At 53.1% G+C, this 17,367-nt stretch overlaps 1 non-coding gene across 1 annotated transcript; it reads right to left on the bottom strand.

Annotated features, from left to right (window-relative positions):
• Positions 1–1,946: 1,946 nt before the first annotated feature.
• On the bottom strand, positions 1,947–2,028 carry TRNAS-AGA. Its single transcript has one exon. It is a non-coding gene; the product is annotated as a tRNA-Ser (tRNA).
• Positions 2,029–17,367: the final 15,339 nt, after the last annotated feature.

Raw genomic sequence — 17,367 nt, 5'->3', positions numbered from 1 at the left:
AGGCCTTTGTGATGTCACTGCCACACCCCTCCCTTGCTGGGCCAATGTCCTGCCCCTGGCCAGGCACTTTGGGGGTTTGAGCTACTCCCTCAAGAACAAATGGATATAAATTGGCAGTCGGGAAGTTTAGGCTTGAAATTAGATGAAGGTTTCTAACAATCAGGGGAGAGAAATTCTGGAACAGCCTACCGAGGAAACAGTGTGGGCGAAGGACCTCTGGCTTTAAGATTAAGCTTGATAAGTTTATGGAGGGAATTGTTTGATAATAGAACGTGATTTAGTCATTAGGTCAATAACGTGCAACCACTGGTAATTAGTACCGAGGGTCAATGTTGGGATATTGAAAGTCTTTTTCCTGAGTGTCTGGCTGGAGAGTCTTGCCCGCATACTCGGGGTTCAGCTGATCGCCATATTTGGGGTCGGGAAGGAATTTTCCTCCAGGGTAGATTGGCAGAGACCCTGGAGGTTTTTCGCCTTCCTCCGCAGCATGGGGCAGGGGTCGCTTGCTGGAGGATTATCTGCTACTTGAAGTCTTTAAATCAGGATTTGGGGACTTCAACAGCTGAGTCAAGGGAGAGAATTATTTCAGGAGTGGGTGGGTCAGCTTTTGTGGCCTGCATCTTGCGGGAGGTCAGACTAGATGATCATAATGGTCCCTTCTGATCTTAAGTTCTATGATTCTATGATTCCCTGTCGATCACCCCATTCAAGGAGCGTTCGTTCTAGGCAGCAAGCTGGTAGTTTTGGATCATCTGCAAATTTTGTCAGCTCACTGTTTAGCAGGTTGTTTATGAATATGTTGACTAGTCCTGGTCCCAATACAGACACCACTAGTTACCTGTTTCCATCCTGAAAACTGACCGTTTATTCCTACCCTTTGTTTCTTGTCTTTTGACCATTTATTGATCCATGTGAGGACCTTCCGGAGGTGAAAGTAAGCCGGTATGTTCCAGTATGGGGTACCGGCAAGAGCTGATACGCTGTGCCAGCCCGTCCTGGCTTCCACAGGCTGGTGATTTAAAGGGCCCAGGGCTCCCTGCAGTGGCCGGAGCCCCTGGCCCTTTAAATCACCTCCCGAGCCCCCCTGCCGGAGCCCCAGGGAGCACATCACTGCCGTGGGTGCTGCTCTCCCGCTCTGCCAACACAGAGCAGGGGCGGCAGAAGCTTCCTTACAGTGGGGGCACCGTTGTCCAAACTGTGGCACCCCATGACACCCCTTCCTAAGGACCCCACTCACAGCACCTCTCCCCGAGGCCACACCCACAGACGCCTCTTCCCCAAGACTGCAACCTCCCCCCCATCATTTGTCCTAACAGCCAGTAAAGAGTGGTGGGGCCATGGTGCTCTAACCCTCTGTTCCAGCCCCCCTGACACCGAGCTAAGCAGGCAGCAGTGTGTGTGTGTGTGTGTGTGTGTGACAGAGAGTGCTGTGCTGAGCTGAGACAGGGAGAGAAGGGGGCCTGATGTCGGGGCTGTCCCCTGCCTCAGGACTGGTTGCTTCCAGCAGCTGTCTGAGCTTAGAGACAGTGTGCGACACACTCACTCTTCCGCAACGCACACACTGTCTCCCCACACACGCTCTCTACCCCCCCACGCACAATGCAGTTGAAAACCAGCAGGCACAATAGTAGGTTGCCCCTGGAACAATGGGATAGAAACCTGCATCATGTGACGCTGTACCAGCCCGTGAGGCATTGCAAACCCTTCCCAAAGCACCCTGCAGCCAGCTGCACAGTGGGATAGCTACCCACAATGCACTGCTCTCTGTGGCGATCCAAGAGATGCTAGCATGGATGTGCTCTGGTGACACAGGGGCATAGGGTGGACATGCAACAACTGTTCAATTAAAACACTTTAACTAAAGCCACATTATTCTTTCATGTAGACATAACTGAAGAGTGAGACAAGACCCAGCTCCATTGAAACTAAAGAACCACAACTTCCTGTGTAGCTGGCAGGATTTGAACCTGCGCAGGGAGACCCCAATGGATTTCTAGTCCATCACCTTAACCACTCAGCCACAACTATTTGCCTGGTATGTAGCTTTCACTGCACTCTAGTTCTGTTCTCACTGAGTGATCAACTCCAGTTGTTTCCTCAGACCAGCTTCCACAACACACACACTGCTGTGCCCTTGTGTAAGTGTGTCCATGGCTGAATTGCAAGAATTCCTGCTCCTTTCCCTTCTGGCTGGAGCATGAGGAGAGTGCATTTGTGGCTAATGACGTTGCTGTAGATTTTTGTCCATATCCTGCCTCAAGTATTCAGACAGTCCCTTTCCCATCATATCCCCAGTACATCAGTGATTGCGATAGCAGGGGGCAGGTTTTCTCTGGGGCACTGAGCTTTGCCAGGGGGTTGATGGGTCCTTTCTTTCCTCACCCTGGAGTAAACTCGCTTTTTATTCCATCCTTGATGTTTCAAGGAATAACAAGAGATGATCAAAGAAGGAGGTGGACTGGGTAGGTCTCCGGGGAGGGGCAGAGAGGGGGGGCAGCAGGCAGACCTTCGGGTATGGGGTGGAGAGGCACGAGGAGGCTTTGCGGGAGGAGAGGAGCGAGCGATCAGCAGGCCTCAGCCAAAGAGCAGGGGTGGGAAGTGGCCAAATGGGAGTGAGGGTGGAGCACAGGGGGGGCCTCGGAGGGAGGAGAACGAGGGAAGGGGGTGGAGGGGGGGACAGCACCACGGTCTGGGAAGGGGCCGCCCACAGGATTCAGGGGGCCTGGGGCAAAACAATTTCAGGGGCCCCTTCCATAAAAAAAAGTTGTAACACTATAGAATCCTGTATTCTCCTGGGGGCCCTGGGGCAAATTGACCCCCGCTGCCCCCCTCTGGGCAGCCCTGCCTTCAGCCTCTCCCTGTAAGTCCCCTGCCCCCTAGACTCTCTCCAATTTGTTTCTGTAGTGTGTGTGTGTGTATGTGGGAACTGGACGCAATGCTCCAGATGTGGCCTCACCAGTGCTGACTAGAGGGGAATAATCACTTCCCTCCATCTGCTGGCAATGCTCCTACTAATCCAGCCCAATATGACCAGTTACCCATATTGAATGCAGACACAGCAATATCTGATACATTGGTTCCTGTCCATTCAGGAGGTTATTTCCCACCTATTCATAAATAATGAAGCTGCTCTAAGCGGAGGGGAGAGAACTGTCCCGTCCGTGCAGTTAACCCATCTCCCCGAGAGGTGGTAGCTATGTCAGCGGGGGGAAGTTATGTTGGTGGGTGTGCAAGCTGTGGTGTCTACATGTGTATATAAAGTTTAATCAAACCCCATTTTTAAACCCTGTGGTCTGGGAATAGAAAAGGAGCTCTCTGAGGCAGAGCCCGTCCTTCAAAATCCTTAAGATCACGGACTTGCCTATGTAAATGTCAGGGGGGTATAGCTCAGTGGTCGAGTGTTTGACGGCAAATCAAGTGGTCCTTGGTTCAAATCCAAGTGCCCCTTACAAGCCTGTTTCTTCAATAAAAATAATTCCATTTCTAGTATGCTCAGGAGCTCTACTATATAGGGATTCCTGAAATGAATGGACACACTTACTGTTTTCCTGTGCAAATGCATAAACACCTAGCAAACGTCCCCCAGCAGAAATCACTTTCAATCCTCTAAGTCTCTTGGTTTGTTTTCATCAATTAAACAAAGACACATGAAGAGACAGGTCCTTGGCCTCCATGGGTTACAATGTGCAGAAGAACAAGAACCACATCCACGTGGGAGGAATGGACTAGTCTGTATTACATTTGGTAAGTAAGTTGCCATTGGGACTGAAAACTCTACTGGGGGTGGACAGGAGCCTGTTACAAAACTAAAATAACCAAGATTTACCAAACTCCCTGTTACACATTCAATCCTCTCTTTGTGCACATGGCATCAACTGGGGCTCTAATAAATGGCAGCCTTCCTTTAACACAGATCGTTGTTCCTTGTGACTTTCAGATGCATTCGAATGGCAGCTGTTCAGAGGTCATGTGCTGCTAGTTCATGAGCAGCAGCAGAGTCTCTGTACGTTTCCCAACCGTAGAGCTGGGTGTGTCTGCATCCAAGTAACTGCAGAGTCAGTGTAGTACCAGACAGTTAATTGCACAGTCTCCCTTTCTGGTCTCATTGATCATTTGGGTAGAAACAGCAACGGTTTGGTGGGTTTTGTTTGTTTTTTCCCCCTTCGTTTTCTCCTAAGGAATGTGTGATCTTGAGCATGTTAGTTTCAGTTCCCTGTGGGTCAGGAAAATTCCATCTCCTTGAACTAGCTGGGAAGTGACCTGTTTGTATCACCTAGAATAAAGGAGCTTTTGTAAAGCAGTTTCATCTTTAAATACGCAGGATAAAAATAGTAAACAGTAAATTCCACAGCCAGACACCAGGCCAGGATCAAGTCATCCCACATAAAAGAACCATGTTGTGGTACATACTGGCCCCATCATGTGGCCATGGCCTTTCCCTCCTCCTCCAGAGTCAGAATGTGATCAGCTCCCACTGAGGAGCAACACCCCTGCCTTGGTCTCTGTGCCAGAGCTCCTATTAGCTCAGTGTCTTTCCCACAAGAGTCGGCTGCTGAGAGGGTTGCGATGGGGTAAATTAAGGCAGAGGAGGATTGTTCCTCATGGGTTTTCTTTGTGTGGCTCTGTGATCCTGATGGAGGAAGCATCATTGGAGTTTGTCTCAGTGGCTTGGGTTGGGCTGAGGTTGTGACCCTGAGCACAGGGGTTCTCTGCTCTTAGCCCCTCAGGGAATGGACAATGGAACAGTTTCAGAAATTGGATAGAAAGTAGCCTAAGAAAGTGTAGCATAAGTGAGAGGAAAAACAACATAATTACCTCCCTGGTGCTCTCGTGGTTAGGATGTGGTACTTTCATTGCCATGGTCTGGGTTCAATTCCCAGTCAAGGAGAAATGACTTTAAACCAAAACTGCTTTAGTTTTTCTTCACTTACAATATAAACAAATCCATATTATTTTCCTGATTCCCCCCATCTTCCCAGTGTCTCTATGGCAGGGCTGGTTCCAGGCACCAGCACAGCAAGCAGGTCCCTGGGGTGGTCAATGGAAAGGGGAGGCTTCAGTGGCAATTCGTCCCTCTCAGAGGGAAGGACTGGACGCCAAAAGCAGCAGAGGTAGAGCTGCAGTTGATTGCAGCTTTTTTTTTTCCACTTGGGGTGGCAAAAACACTGGATCTGGCCCTGCTCCAGGGAAGACAATTTGTTAAATCCCAGATGAGTGCAGTTCTATCAGTTCTCAGCCTGAGTCCTTAGGTCTTAATCCTGAGGATATTGTCCCACCATGGGGCCATTTCCCGCCTCTCTTTCCTAGGGAAGCACAATTTTCCTTGCACAGACACAGGAACAGCAAGATCTTTCTCTGTCCCTTGTGCAAAGCAGGGGGCCAAATTGCAGGGAAACAATGGACAAGCAGGGGGCCCTGGGCACATCCAGCCCTGGCCGTGAGATGTTCCTCCCCTTTTCTTTATGCCCTGTTGTTATTTCATGGATTGTCTGGGATGGGGAAAAGCTGATTTCACTCCAGGTGGAGGGTAAAAAGGACCCTGAAAATCTCAGGACCCAACCCCTGCTACCAGGATCACCGAGGTGCTGGGGATTTGAGTAGGAAAGGGACTGTGTGAATTGTCAAGGTGGGGAATGAATAACAGTCTACAACTAGATCCACCTCATTAACCACTGACACAGGCTAATCCTGCTGCCGATAGAAGGGAAACTGGGAGCGATTCTTTGCTGCTCAGCCATGGAAACAGTGACCCAATTGCAGCACAGTGAATGTGCTGGGGAAAGCTGGACTTCATAGGCAGGTGGAAAGAGCAGACCCTAGAAACAGCTGGAGCTTCCCACACCACTTCTGCCACCGGATCAGGTGTTGAGCGGCTCACAGTGCCCCTCCCCTCCCATTACCTTCCAGCAGGGGGTGGCAGCACCCCCCACCCAATGCAGGGGAGAGGGCTGAGTGCATCTCTGCACCCTGAGTCCAGGGCACCCACTCTCTCTGCCCCACACATCAAATCTGGCCCTGCTGCAAAGTGACCCCTAAGAACCAGCAGCCTCAAGGACCGCAGGTTTGGCCCTCAGAGCAGGGAATGTGCAGCCCGGTCTTCGGCGGTAATTCGGCGGCGGGGGGCCCCCACCGCAGGTCTTTGGGGCACTTCGGCAGCGGGTCCCGGAACGGAAGGGGCTCCCCGCCGCCGAATTACCGCCGAAGACCGGGTTGCGCTTCGGCGGCGGCCCCCGCCCCCAACCTCTTACCCCCGGCTCCCTCCTCGCCCAGAGTCTCAGCGCCTCGCCGGAACAGCCACAGCGTGTGGCCGGCGGGGCCTGAGCTCCATCCTGCTCAGAGCCGCGTGGGGAGGGGGCGGGGCTGGGAGCTCCACGCCGAGCGGAGGGAGCAGAGCTCAGCCCAGAGCTCCCAGTCCCGCCCCCTGACGACGCGGCTCGGAGCGGGGCGGGGCTCAGGGGCCCCGGCGGAGACTCGGCGTTTGATGCGCTGAGGCTCCAAGAGAGGGGCGGAGGCGGGAGCCCCCGCTGTTCTCTTGGGGGCCCCTGCGGAGCCCGGGGCAAATTGCCCTCTTTGCCCCCCCCTCTGGGCGGCCCTGGCTCAGATGCCCCAGTTATTGCACCCTGGCCTGTCACAGAGTGAGAAAAGACACAGCGGGACCCAGCCACCCTACAGTGATCCCATGGACAAGAACCTGGCTGGGAGTGGGGTGAAAGCTCCCTGTGGGCAAAGGGGAGCTGAAATCCCTCAGTGTCCTGGAGTTTAAGCAATGGAAGCTTCAAACCCTGCAGGGGTGTGGGCTGAGGTGCATCAGCAGAAGGTTGGGCTGGACAGGGGCGGCAGGTTTGGATAATTTTTGGTGGTGCCCAGAATGGGACCAAGTCCTGCCCCACCCCACCCCACCCCCACACAGGGCCAGCTTTAGGCCGATTCTCCCGATTCCCCTGAATTGGGCCCCACTCCTAAGAGGGCCCCGTGCCCAAGCCCTGGTTCTGCGTACTGGCAAGAGCTGGTGCGCTGTACCAGGGTGGCCCGGCTTCCCCAGGGGGCAATTTAAAGGGCCTGGGGCTCCCAGCAGGGGCTGGGATAGGGCTGGGGTAGGGCTGTGGGACGCTGGGGGCTATTTAAAAGGTCCAGGGTTCCCATTGCTTCTACCGCCCCGGCCCTTTAAATAGCCCCCAGAGCCCCGCCGCTTCCCCAGGGCTCCCAGAGCTATTTAAAGGGCCGGGCGGTAGAAGCAGGGGAGCCCTGGGCCCTTTAAATAGCCCCCGAATCCCAGGCTGCTGCTGCTATCCCAGTGGGGGAGGGAGGAGGAGGGAGCACTTACCGTACAGGGTGGGCTGTACCCTCTGTACCCGCACCCCCTGCCTGCAGCCAGCCCCTGCTGCACCCCCTGCCCTGCCTCCAGCCCCTCACCCCCTGCCCTGCCTGCACCAGCCCCTGCCTCCAGCCAGCCCCACACCCCCTGCCTGCAGCCAGCCCATTTCCAGCCAGCCCTGCACCCCCTGCCCTGCCTGCACCAGCCCATCTCCAGCCAGCCCTGCATCTCCTGCTCGCAGCCAGTCCCTGTTGCACCCCCTGCCTTGCCTCCAGCCCCTCACCCCCGGCCCAGCCAGCACCCGCCCCAGCCGCCACCCCGCCCCCCACCCCCTGCCTGCACCAGCCCATCTCCAGCCAGCCCAGCACCCCCGGCCCTGCCTCCAGCCCCGCACCCCCTGCCCTGCCTGCACCAGCCCCGGCCTCCAGCCAGCCCCACACCCCCTGCCTGCACCAGCCCATCTCCAGCCAGCCCTGCACCCCCTGCCCTGCCTCCAGCCCCTCACCCCCTGCCCTGCCTACACCAGCCCCTGCCCACAGCCAGCCCCACACCTCCTGCCCACAGCCAGTCCATCTCCAGCCAGCCCTGCACCCCCTGCCCTGCCCACAGCCAGCCCCTGTCTCCAGCCAGCCCTGCACCTCCTGCTCACAGCCAGCCCCTGCTGCACACCCTGCCTGAACCAGCCCCGCACCCCCAGCAGCCCGCCCTGCACCCCGTGCCCTGTCTCCACCCAACCCCAGTCGTACCTCCTGCATCTCTGCCTGAAGCCAGCCAGCTCCCCACACTCCCCTGCCCGCACCAGCCCTACACCACCGGCCCCGCACCTCCTGCCTTGTCTCCAGCCAACCCCTGCTGCACCCCCCTGCCTGAAGCCAGCCAGTCCCGCACACCCCATCTCCAGCCAGCCCCGCACCCCTTGCCCTGCCTGCAGCCAGACCCTACTTCCAGTCAGCCCCATGTCCACTGGTGCCCTGCAGTTCCCAGGGCAGTAACCCTGCACACCTGCTTCAATGAGGGGGGCAGGGAGCAGCTGGAACCCACACATGTGCACACCGTAGGGTGACCAGACAGCAAGTGTGAAAAATCGGGACGGGGGTGGGGTTTATTAGGATCCTATATAAGAAAAAGTCCCAAAAATTGGGACTGTCCCTATAAAATCAGGACATCTGGTCACCCTAGCACAGCCCCAGGGAGTGGCAGGGACCCACACATGTAAAACGGAATTCGTTTCTGGTTCAGGCCCATCTTTTTAAAAAAGAACTTTAGGTAGGGTTAACATACACACGTATTTTCCTGGACATGTCAGGCTTTTTGGTTCTTAAATCACTGTCTGGGAGGAATTTTAAAAATTTAAAAATTTAAAAATTCCTCCTGGGAAAATACGGACGCATGGTAACGCTATTGGTACAAAAAATACGTACTGTGACACATCCCTTAAATGAAAGTCTTATAAATTTTTAGTTATCCCTGCCGGGGCCCCGCCGAAAATGACTGCCCAGAGTTCGAGAACTGTCCCTGTTCTCATTGGACAGATGGGGAGAAGCCTGAAGTACAAAGAAGGGAAGTGACCTTCCCAAGGGCCTACACAGCAAGGTGGTGACAGAGCCAGAAAGAGAAGCCAACAGTCCTGACTCCTGTTCTAATGGACAAAAAAAACCCAGAGAAAAGGATAGAGCCCAGGAATCGAGATGGTGGGGAAATTTCATTGAAACCATTTCTGTCAGAAAATCCCCCTCAGACTAAACCAGTTTGTTTCTCGAAATCAAAACAAGTGAGATGAAAGTTCTTTGCAAAAATATTTTGTTGCAAAACAAAAGCATCTCCTGTTTGTCACAGTGTGTTAAATTGTCTCGTCGCACACAAAGAGGAGACACTTAGATCTCAAACATTAGATAAGATGCTTCAGTCTGAGCTAAGTAACTGCTGCTCTTAACAATTTCAAAATAAAAAAATACAAATCAAATAGACTATTTCAGCTATTCTATTATGTCATAATCTGCTCTGAGTAAACGTGATAGGACACTGCATATTATGCACTACTCCTAGTGACACTCTCCAATGGATCCCCACCCACCGTGAGGTAGGTAGGAAAGGATCATTATTATCCCTACTTGAAAGAGGGAGAAGCTAAGGCTGAGAAAGGAGAATTGACTTGTCTTAGGTCACACGGCCAGTCAGTGGCAGAGTTGGGAATAGGACCCAAGAGCCCTGATTTTCAAACTAACCATCGGATCTTGAATTTCAGACACTGAATGACCTGAATAAAGTGCTCTCAGATGAGCTCCAGACCAACAACAGTGCACAGTAATTATTCAGCAAGTATTTGAGGAGAACTGCAATGTTAGAGAGAATCATGAACTGCTCAGAGACCACTAATGCAGAGAAGCAGCAAAATTCATCAAACATATGACTGGTTATGACTTATTTCCTTGGGCTTAAAAGAGAACAACAAGGACCTGAGTCTCCTCCCTGTCAATAACCCCCTGCTCAGCCAATCAGGGTAGAGACTGAGGACGGGAGGCTGAGGGTTCTCGCCCAAAGGATGGCCCAGGTCACTGGTGGGGATCACTGCCCAAGCACTATTTCAGCCCCACATTTTTGGGTGGACCTCCCAGAGTGGGAGCTGCAGAGCACTCCCCCGCAACACACACAGACACACACAGCCCTCCTGGTGTTGGGAGGGGAACAGGAGAAAGGACAAAAGAAGCAAGAGACAAAGAGAAAGGAGAGAGGGATGGATGGATGGAGGAAAAGGTGAAACAGAAAGGACAAACCCTAATGACCCCAGTGATTCTAAGGGACAAAATCCCAGGTGCGGAATAAAATTCTGCCTCCTTAAGTTCGTGTTTTCCATGCCTAGAATTCAACTGTCACCAGATGGATCAGACTGAACAGGTTTCAAACCTCGAGGAGGCTTCAACCTTCTAAACAGGGATGGCTGTTTTCTAGTAAAATCAGGAAAAGGGAAGGAGAAAACTCGAAAAAGCTTCCTCCTGGCACTCACGTCCATGAACCCGAATACTCTCTCAGTCCTCAAAGAGAGACCTGGAGAAGGAGACTTGCTGAAGCAAAGCCACAGGGTCTCTGAGGTTTCCCTGGCCCCTCGCCCCTGTCCTGCCTGGCTGATGTCAGCATCTCTCTGTGAGGTCACCACCTCCCCACCACCTTTGACCAATAGCCTGAGGTCCTGCAAAAAGCCTTTGTGATGTCACTGCCACACCCATCCCTTGCTGTGCCAATGTCCTGCCCCTGCACATGCACTTTGGAGGTTTGAGCTACTCCCTGTGGATCACCCCACTCAAGGAGCGTTTGTTCTAGGAAGCAAGCCGGCTAGACAGGAAAACATCGGAAACAGTTCCCAATGCTACACTCAGTTTTTCAGAAATTAGTCGACTATATGGCCAGAAGAGACCATTAGAGCATCTAATCTGACCCCCTGCATATCACAGGCCTCCTGTATGACACCAGAGCTACTTTTGGGGCAAACACATTCCAGAAAGGCATCTAGTCTTCATTAAATGACATCAGGAGATGGAGAATCCACTACTTTCCTTGGTAGCTTGTTCCTGTGGTGAATCATCCTTGCTGTTGAATATTTGTGTCTTATTTCTAATATGAATTTGTTTCTTTTCACCTTCCAGCCACAAGCTCTTGTTATGCCTTTCTCTCCTCAATTAAAAAGCCCTTTAATACCCAATCTTTTGTCTCCATTAAGGCCCTTCAACACTTCAATGAAGTCACCTTTCAATCTTCTTTTGATAAGCTAAACAGGTTGAGCTCGTTCAATAGCTCACTAGACGGCATTTTTCTCCAGCCCTGAGAACAATTTGTGGCTCTTTGGTCATCAGACTCCTGAACTGCAGCTGGATGTGGTTCTTCTTCTTCTGCACAGCACAGCTCCTGGAGAAGAGGGATCTGCAAATGTACATTCGTATGATACCTTTGTTTAACTGATGAAAACATAAACTAGACACTTAGAGGATTGGAACTGATTTCAGCTGATGGACAGCTTTGCTAGGTTTTTATGCATTTGGACAGCAAAATGTTGAGTGTTTACATTGTTATCAAGCACTCCTGTATAGAGGAGCCCCTGAACAGAATGGGGAATGGAAATGAAAATGTTTAACTTTTTAAAAAAAAAGAAAGAAGGTTATAAGAGAACACGGGGGTTTGAACTGAGGACTATTTGAACTGCAGTTAAGCACTCTAACACTGAGCAATATCCCCAATGACAACAGGAATATGGAATCGTGATGTCCAGGACTTTGAAGGACAAACCCTGATTCATCGAGCTCCTTTGCCATTCCCAGACCACAGGTGGTTTTCAAAATGGGGTTTGATTAAACTTCTTAAATGTGGTAAACACCACAGCTTGCACACCCACCGATATAGCTTCTCCCACTGACATAGCTGCCACCTCTTGGGAAGTGGATTAACTACACCCCCAGGAAAACTCTCTCCCATCAGCCTAGAGCAGTGGTTCTCAAACTGTGGGGCAAGACCCCAAAGTGGGTCATAACCCTGTTTTAATGGGGTCGCCAGGGCTGGCATTAGACTTGTTGGTGCCTGGGGCTGAAACCAAAAGTCTGAGCCCCACCACCCAGGGCTGAATCCCTCAAGCTCTGGTTTTGCCCTCCCCCAACTGGGGCAGGGCTCAGGCTTTGTCTCCTCTGCCTGTGCTCAGTGTAGAGGGGCTTGGTGTGTCTTTCTAGGGTCATGTAGTAAGTTTTTTGGTTGGTTTTTTTTGGCAAAAAGGGGTTGTAGTGAAAGGAAGTTTGAGGAACCCTGGCATAGAGCCTCTGAGTATGTCTAGACTTGGCTCCCTGTGGCAGATCAGACACTGAAAGTACAGCCGTGGAGACACCACACACCAGCCTGGCTTAGCAGGCAAGAATCAAACCTCCACAGACAAGTGGCTGCTGTTTTCTAACCCATTTCTCTAAGCCCTCAGCCACCACCACTTAACAAAGGGGCTTTTCTACACTATGGTTCTGGTCTCACTGAAGGGTCATTTCCAATTGTTTGCTCAGACCAGCATTAGGGAAAATGGTGCCCTGGGCAAAGCTTGTACTTTGGCACTTCCCCATTGCCCCTGGACGATCCCCACTCCCCCTTTACCGCTAGCTCCTGCACTCCCAACCCTTGCACCTCCTTCACCTCTAACTCCTGCCCCCTCCTGTGCCCCCTTTGCCCTTAATTCCCTGGGCCACCAGCCATTGCTCCTCTCCTGCAGCCCCTTCACATGGCTCCAGTGCTGGGGGCCCCGCACTTGTTCTCCCTTTCCCTGGACTTTGGCATCACTAGCCCCTGCTTAGCGAGTAGGGTTCAGTGGTCCCCAAAATGTGGGGCATGACTCTTAGGGGGACACAGAGGAACATTCATGGAGTCAATGAAATCAATTGAGCTTCTTCAGTTTCTCGCTGCAGATATTTCCCTTGTTTTTAAAGGCAAAAATCCTGATCTTTCCAATGGGAGCTGCTGCTTCAATGTTCAGTTTGGGGAGGGATTTGGCTGCGCTCAGAGATCTGCCCGCGGGTTACAATCTGCGATCCGAAGGGCCGAACGCAAACAGCGTTTAGATGGGACCGTTACTGCCGCCCCCGTGTGGCCAAAGATTAGAACTGACCAGCGGAGTTTACAGCTGGAGCCTGGGACGCTCCTGAACAAACTGGGAACAAAGCCTCTCGCGTGGGATCCTCGCTGTGCAGCAGGAGGCGGAGGGAAGCTGATTGTCAGGGCTCAGGGCAGCACCCTGCCATGCTGAGCCGGTGTCTGTGCTAAGCTCGGCATCAATCAGGTGATTCTGGGAAGTTTGGGGTCCCCGGGCTCCCACAGGAGGGTGAAGCAGGTCACCCCTGGAGCAGGTTAAAGCTGCAGGTTGACAGTGGGGCTGCTGCCCCTGTGAACAGCTGCTGTAGCACCGCCTGGGCAAGACAGGGAGAGCCAGTTATACCCCCCCCCCGCCGCCTGTATCGGGGGATGGGAGCACTCACACCCTGGGGACCCACCCACCAGAGATCTACGGGTGGGAGAGTGGCACCCACACACCCAGGATGTTGTAGGGGGGGACAAGGGCATCCACACTCCGGGATCCTCTGAGAGGGACGGACACCCACACATCCAGGATTCTGTAGGGGGGGCAGAGGTACCCGGACACCTGGGCGGGGGATGGGGGGCACCGAAACATCCGGGATCTTATCTGGGAGGACAGCGGCGCCTGCAGCTCGACATGAGACGGGGCGGGGGGAGCAGAAGCATTTCCCAGTTCCAGGCTGTCCCCGTCTGGCCAAGGCACAGAGCTCACAAGCAGAGTTTAAAGCTCCAGCTGCCAGGCTGAGAAACAAGCTGGGCCCTGTGGCTGGTACCTGTGATCCCAGCTCCTGGGGAGACTGAGGCCAGTGGATCGCTTGAGCTCAGGAGTTCTGGGCTGCAGGGGGCTGTGCTGATCGGGTGTCCGCACTAAGTTTGGCATCAATATGGTGATCCTGGGGGAGTTTGGGGTCTCCAGGTTGCCTCAGGAGGGGTGAACCAGCCCAGGTCAGAAACAGAGCAGGTCAAAACTCCCGTCCTGATCAGTAGTGGGATCACACCTGTGAATAGCCCCTGCAGTGTAGCCTGGGCAAGACAGTGAGACACAGTCTCTTTTTAGACACACACACACACCCCGCAGAGCCTGGAAGGGGGGATGGGAGCACCGACACGATGGGGAGTCTGACTTGGGGGGAGGAATGCCCCCCTACAACACAGATCTTGAAAAGGGGAACAGAGACACCCACAGATCCCGGATGGGGGCAGGCAGGGGAAACCACACACTGGAGCTAGTTCATGGGGTGGGGGACAGAGACACCCACCAGAGATCCTGGATGGGAGCATCCACATGATGGGGATCTTGAACTGGGAGGAGGGAAGCACCATGTACCAGAGGTTCTGAAGGGGGAACAGGGACACCCACACACCAGGTGTCTTGCAGCAAGAGCTGCGGTCTTCATTTACACAGAGCAGTGATGGGGAATTAACCACATCCCTTGCGGAGCTTGTTCCACTAGATGATTAGCCTCATTGCCAGGGCGGCTTCAGGAAGTGCGGGGCCCAATTCGAACAGTTTCGATGGGGCCCCGGCAGGGATGACTAAAACAAAAAAACACTTAAAAAAAACCCTTTCGTTTCTTCCATGTATTATTTACTTTCCATGACTATATAAATAATAACAAAATTATCTATTACATACATTGCATCATATATTAATTAGCTGATTTGCACTTTCATATCAGGAAAATAATTTGTTTTGATAGTTGTACAACTGATTTTCTTCACTAATGTTTATTTTATTAAAATTTATAAAACATTTCCTTATTAATATAAAATTGCCCCCTTCTTCCCCCCCCCAGCGCCGCCCGGCCCCGTGGAAACAAACCCTCCTTCCCCAGCTCCGCCCCATCGAAACAAGGTTCGGCGGGGGAAGGAAGAAACTGCACATGGGGTGACCAGATCACAGCAGTAAAATAGGACCTGCCCCCTCCCTGCTGGGCCCCACCATCACACCCCTCTTCACCCCCTAGCCCCCCGCTGGCTTGCTGCGTCCCTCCTAGTCAGTCCCCACCCACCACTCGCCTCCTTTCACCTTCTCCCTCGCCTGCCAGAAACCCCCATGCCCACCCATAGGCGACAGGTTTGTATAATTTTTGGTGGGGCCCAAAATGGTGGTGCCCCCCCGCTCCCGCCCTGTAAGCCGATATAAAATGAAGCTACAATGTGTCAGTGCCACAAGATTACAAGGGTCAATTAAAAGTGGAAAGTCAGAAGCGGCACTTGCCTACTTCAATATATGGTATTATATTTTGTTGCATCTGTTGTGACAAAGTGGAAATGTTCTTAATGTTTTCTCTGAATACTGTGTGGGTGCCTCAGTTTCCCCTGCAAGATGCCAACTGAAGGTGTTGGGGACAAATAGATCAGGTGGCCTCCTTGTCCAGAAGAGACACAGAGGCCAGAGGAGGGAGTGTCAGTTTGGAGCTGGCTGGGGAAATGGGGAGAGACACAGAACTTGGTTCTGGGCTCCCCACCCCACAAGATGGGCCTGACTGAGGGGTCCTGTTTTCTGTACCAACAAGCTCTGTTTAAACTGTGTTCCCGTCATCTAATAAACCTTCTGTTTTACTGTCTGGCTGAGAGTCACGTCTGACTGTGGAGTTGGGGGTGCAGGGACCTCTGGTTGCCCCAGGACCTGCCTGGGCAGACTGGCTGCGTAAGGCACACAGTGTGGAAGGGCTGAATGCTTCGAGGTCAGACCCAGGAAGGTGTAAGCTTCCTGCACTGGAGACAGTCTGCTCCGATAGAGAAAGCTCCCCCAGAGTCCTGACTGGCTTTGTATGGAGTTGTTCCAAAGCATCCCAGCATCCCCTTCCACACCGTGCGCTTCCCGGAAGTCTGCACAGGCACTGACACTCCCTCCTCTGGCCTTTGTCTCTTTTCCAGGCATTAGGAGGCCACCCGATCTCTCTGTTCTCCAACACCTTCAGTTGGCACCTTGCAGGAGAGCGGCCCAGGCCATCAGTATCCAGGAGACAGGGTGTCAGCCATTCTCTGTGCAGACGGCATCACACTAGCACTCTAGGGCTCTACAACAATCACACCCCCTTATCCCACCATCTAGATCCTTGAGAAATGCACAGGGGAAACTGAGGCACCCACACTGTATTCAGAGAAAACATTAAGAACAGCCCCACTTTGTAACACCTGTATACAACTAGTTATACACTTTAAAGGGGTGTAAAATAGTCAAGTATTGTGCCAAACAAAATGATACTCCAAACTGACCACCAAATTTAAGTTGCATGTTTTTCCCCTCAGGTGTGGGCTCTGGGGTTGGGCTGGGGATGAGGGGTTCACAGTGCAGGAGGGTGCGCAGGGCTGGGGTGCAGGGACTGGGGTGGGGCAGGGCTGGGGATAAGGAACTTGGGATGCAGACAGGCTGCCCCAGGGCTAGGGCCAGAGAGGACCCCCCTCCCTGTTACCGGCAGCCGCAAGCTCCAGAGGAGGGACCCATCGTCCCCACCTCCCGCAGCACACTCACTCTGCGCCACAGTCACTGCACATGCTCCTAGGGACTCTCTCAGGTCCAGAAAGCCCACTCGCCTTCCCTGTGGTGGGTACCGGGTGTCACGGAGTCCCTGGGCGATGCTCTGGAGCTGCTCCCCACCAAGCCAGGCAGGACTTTGGGGAGCCTCCTCTCCCTCAGAGCAGACTTTTTCTGGGCAAGAAGCTCACACGGCTTCACCTTCCTGGGTCTCTCCTTGGAGCATTCAGCATCCTCTGCCCCTCTGTGCGCTTCCCACAGCGAGCCCGCCCAGGTGGGGTCCTGGGGAAGCCAGAGGTCCCGCCCCACTTTGCAGTCAGACGTGACTCTCAGCCAGCCAGTAACACAGAGATTTATTCGATGACAGGAACAGGGTGTAAAACAGAGCTTGTAGGTACAGTGAACCGGACCCCTAGGCCGGGTCCATTCTGGGGGCAGTGAGCCAGACCCCCCTTGTCTGCACTTCACGCCTGGTCCCCAGCCAGCTCCAGACTCCCAAACCCCCTCCAGCCCCCACTCCTCTCTGCTCACCTGATCTCTTTGTCTCCAACACCTTCAGCTGGCACCTTTGCAGGGGAGGGGCTCAGGCCATCAGTTGCCTGGAGACAGGGTTTCGGCCATTCTCTGTGCAGACACCATCACACTGGCCCACGAGGGCTTTACAACAATCACACCCCTTATCCCACCATCTAGAGCCTTAAGAAATGCATTGGGAAACTGAGGCACACAGACAGTATTCAGAGAAAACATTAAGCACATTCCCACTTCGTAACACCTGTATACGACCAGTTACATACTTTGAAGGGGTGTAAAATAGTGAAGTATCGTGCTAAACAAAATGATACTCCAAACTGACCACCAAATTTAAGTTGCATGTTTTTCCCCTCAGGTGAGGGTTCTGGGGTGGGGCTGGGGATGAGAGGTTCACAGTGCAGGAGTGTGCTTGGTGCTGGGAGTGCAGGCTTTGGGGTGGGGC

The sequence above is a fragment of the Mauremys reevesii genome, linkage group 23 (genome assembly GCF_016161935.1).
Source record: "Mauremys reevesii isolate NIE-2019 linkage group 23, ASM1616193v1, whole genome shotgun sequence".
In the NCBI taxonomy this organism is placed as follows: Eukaryota; Metazoa; Chordata; order Testudines; family Geoemydidae; genus Mauremys; species Mauremys reevesii.
Note: the sequence above shows the minus strand (reverse complement) of the source record. Positions and strands in the feature narration are given on the sequence as shown.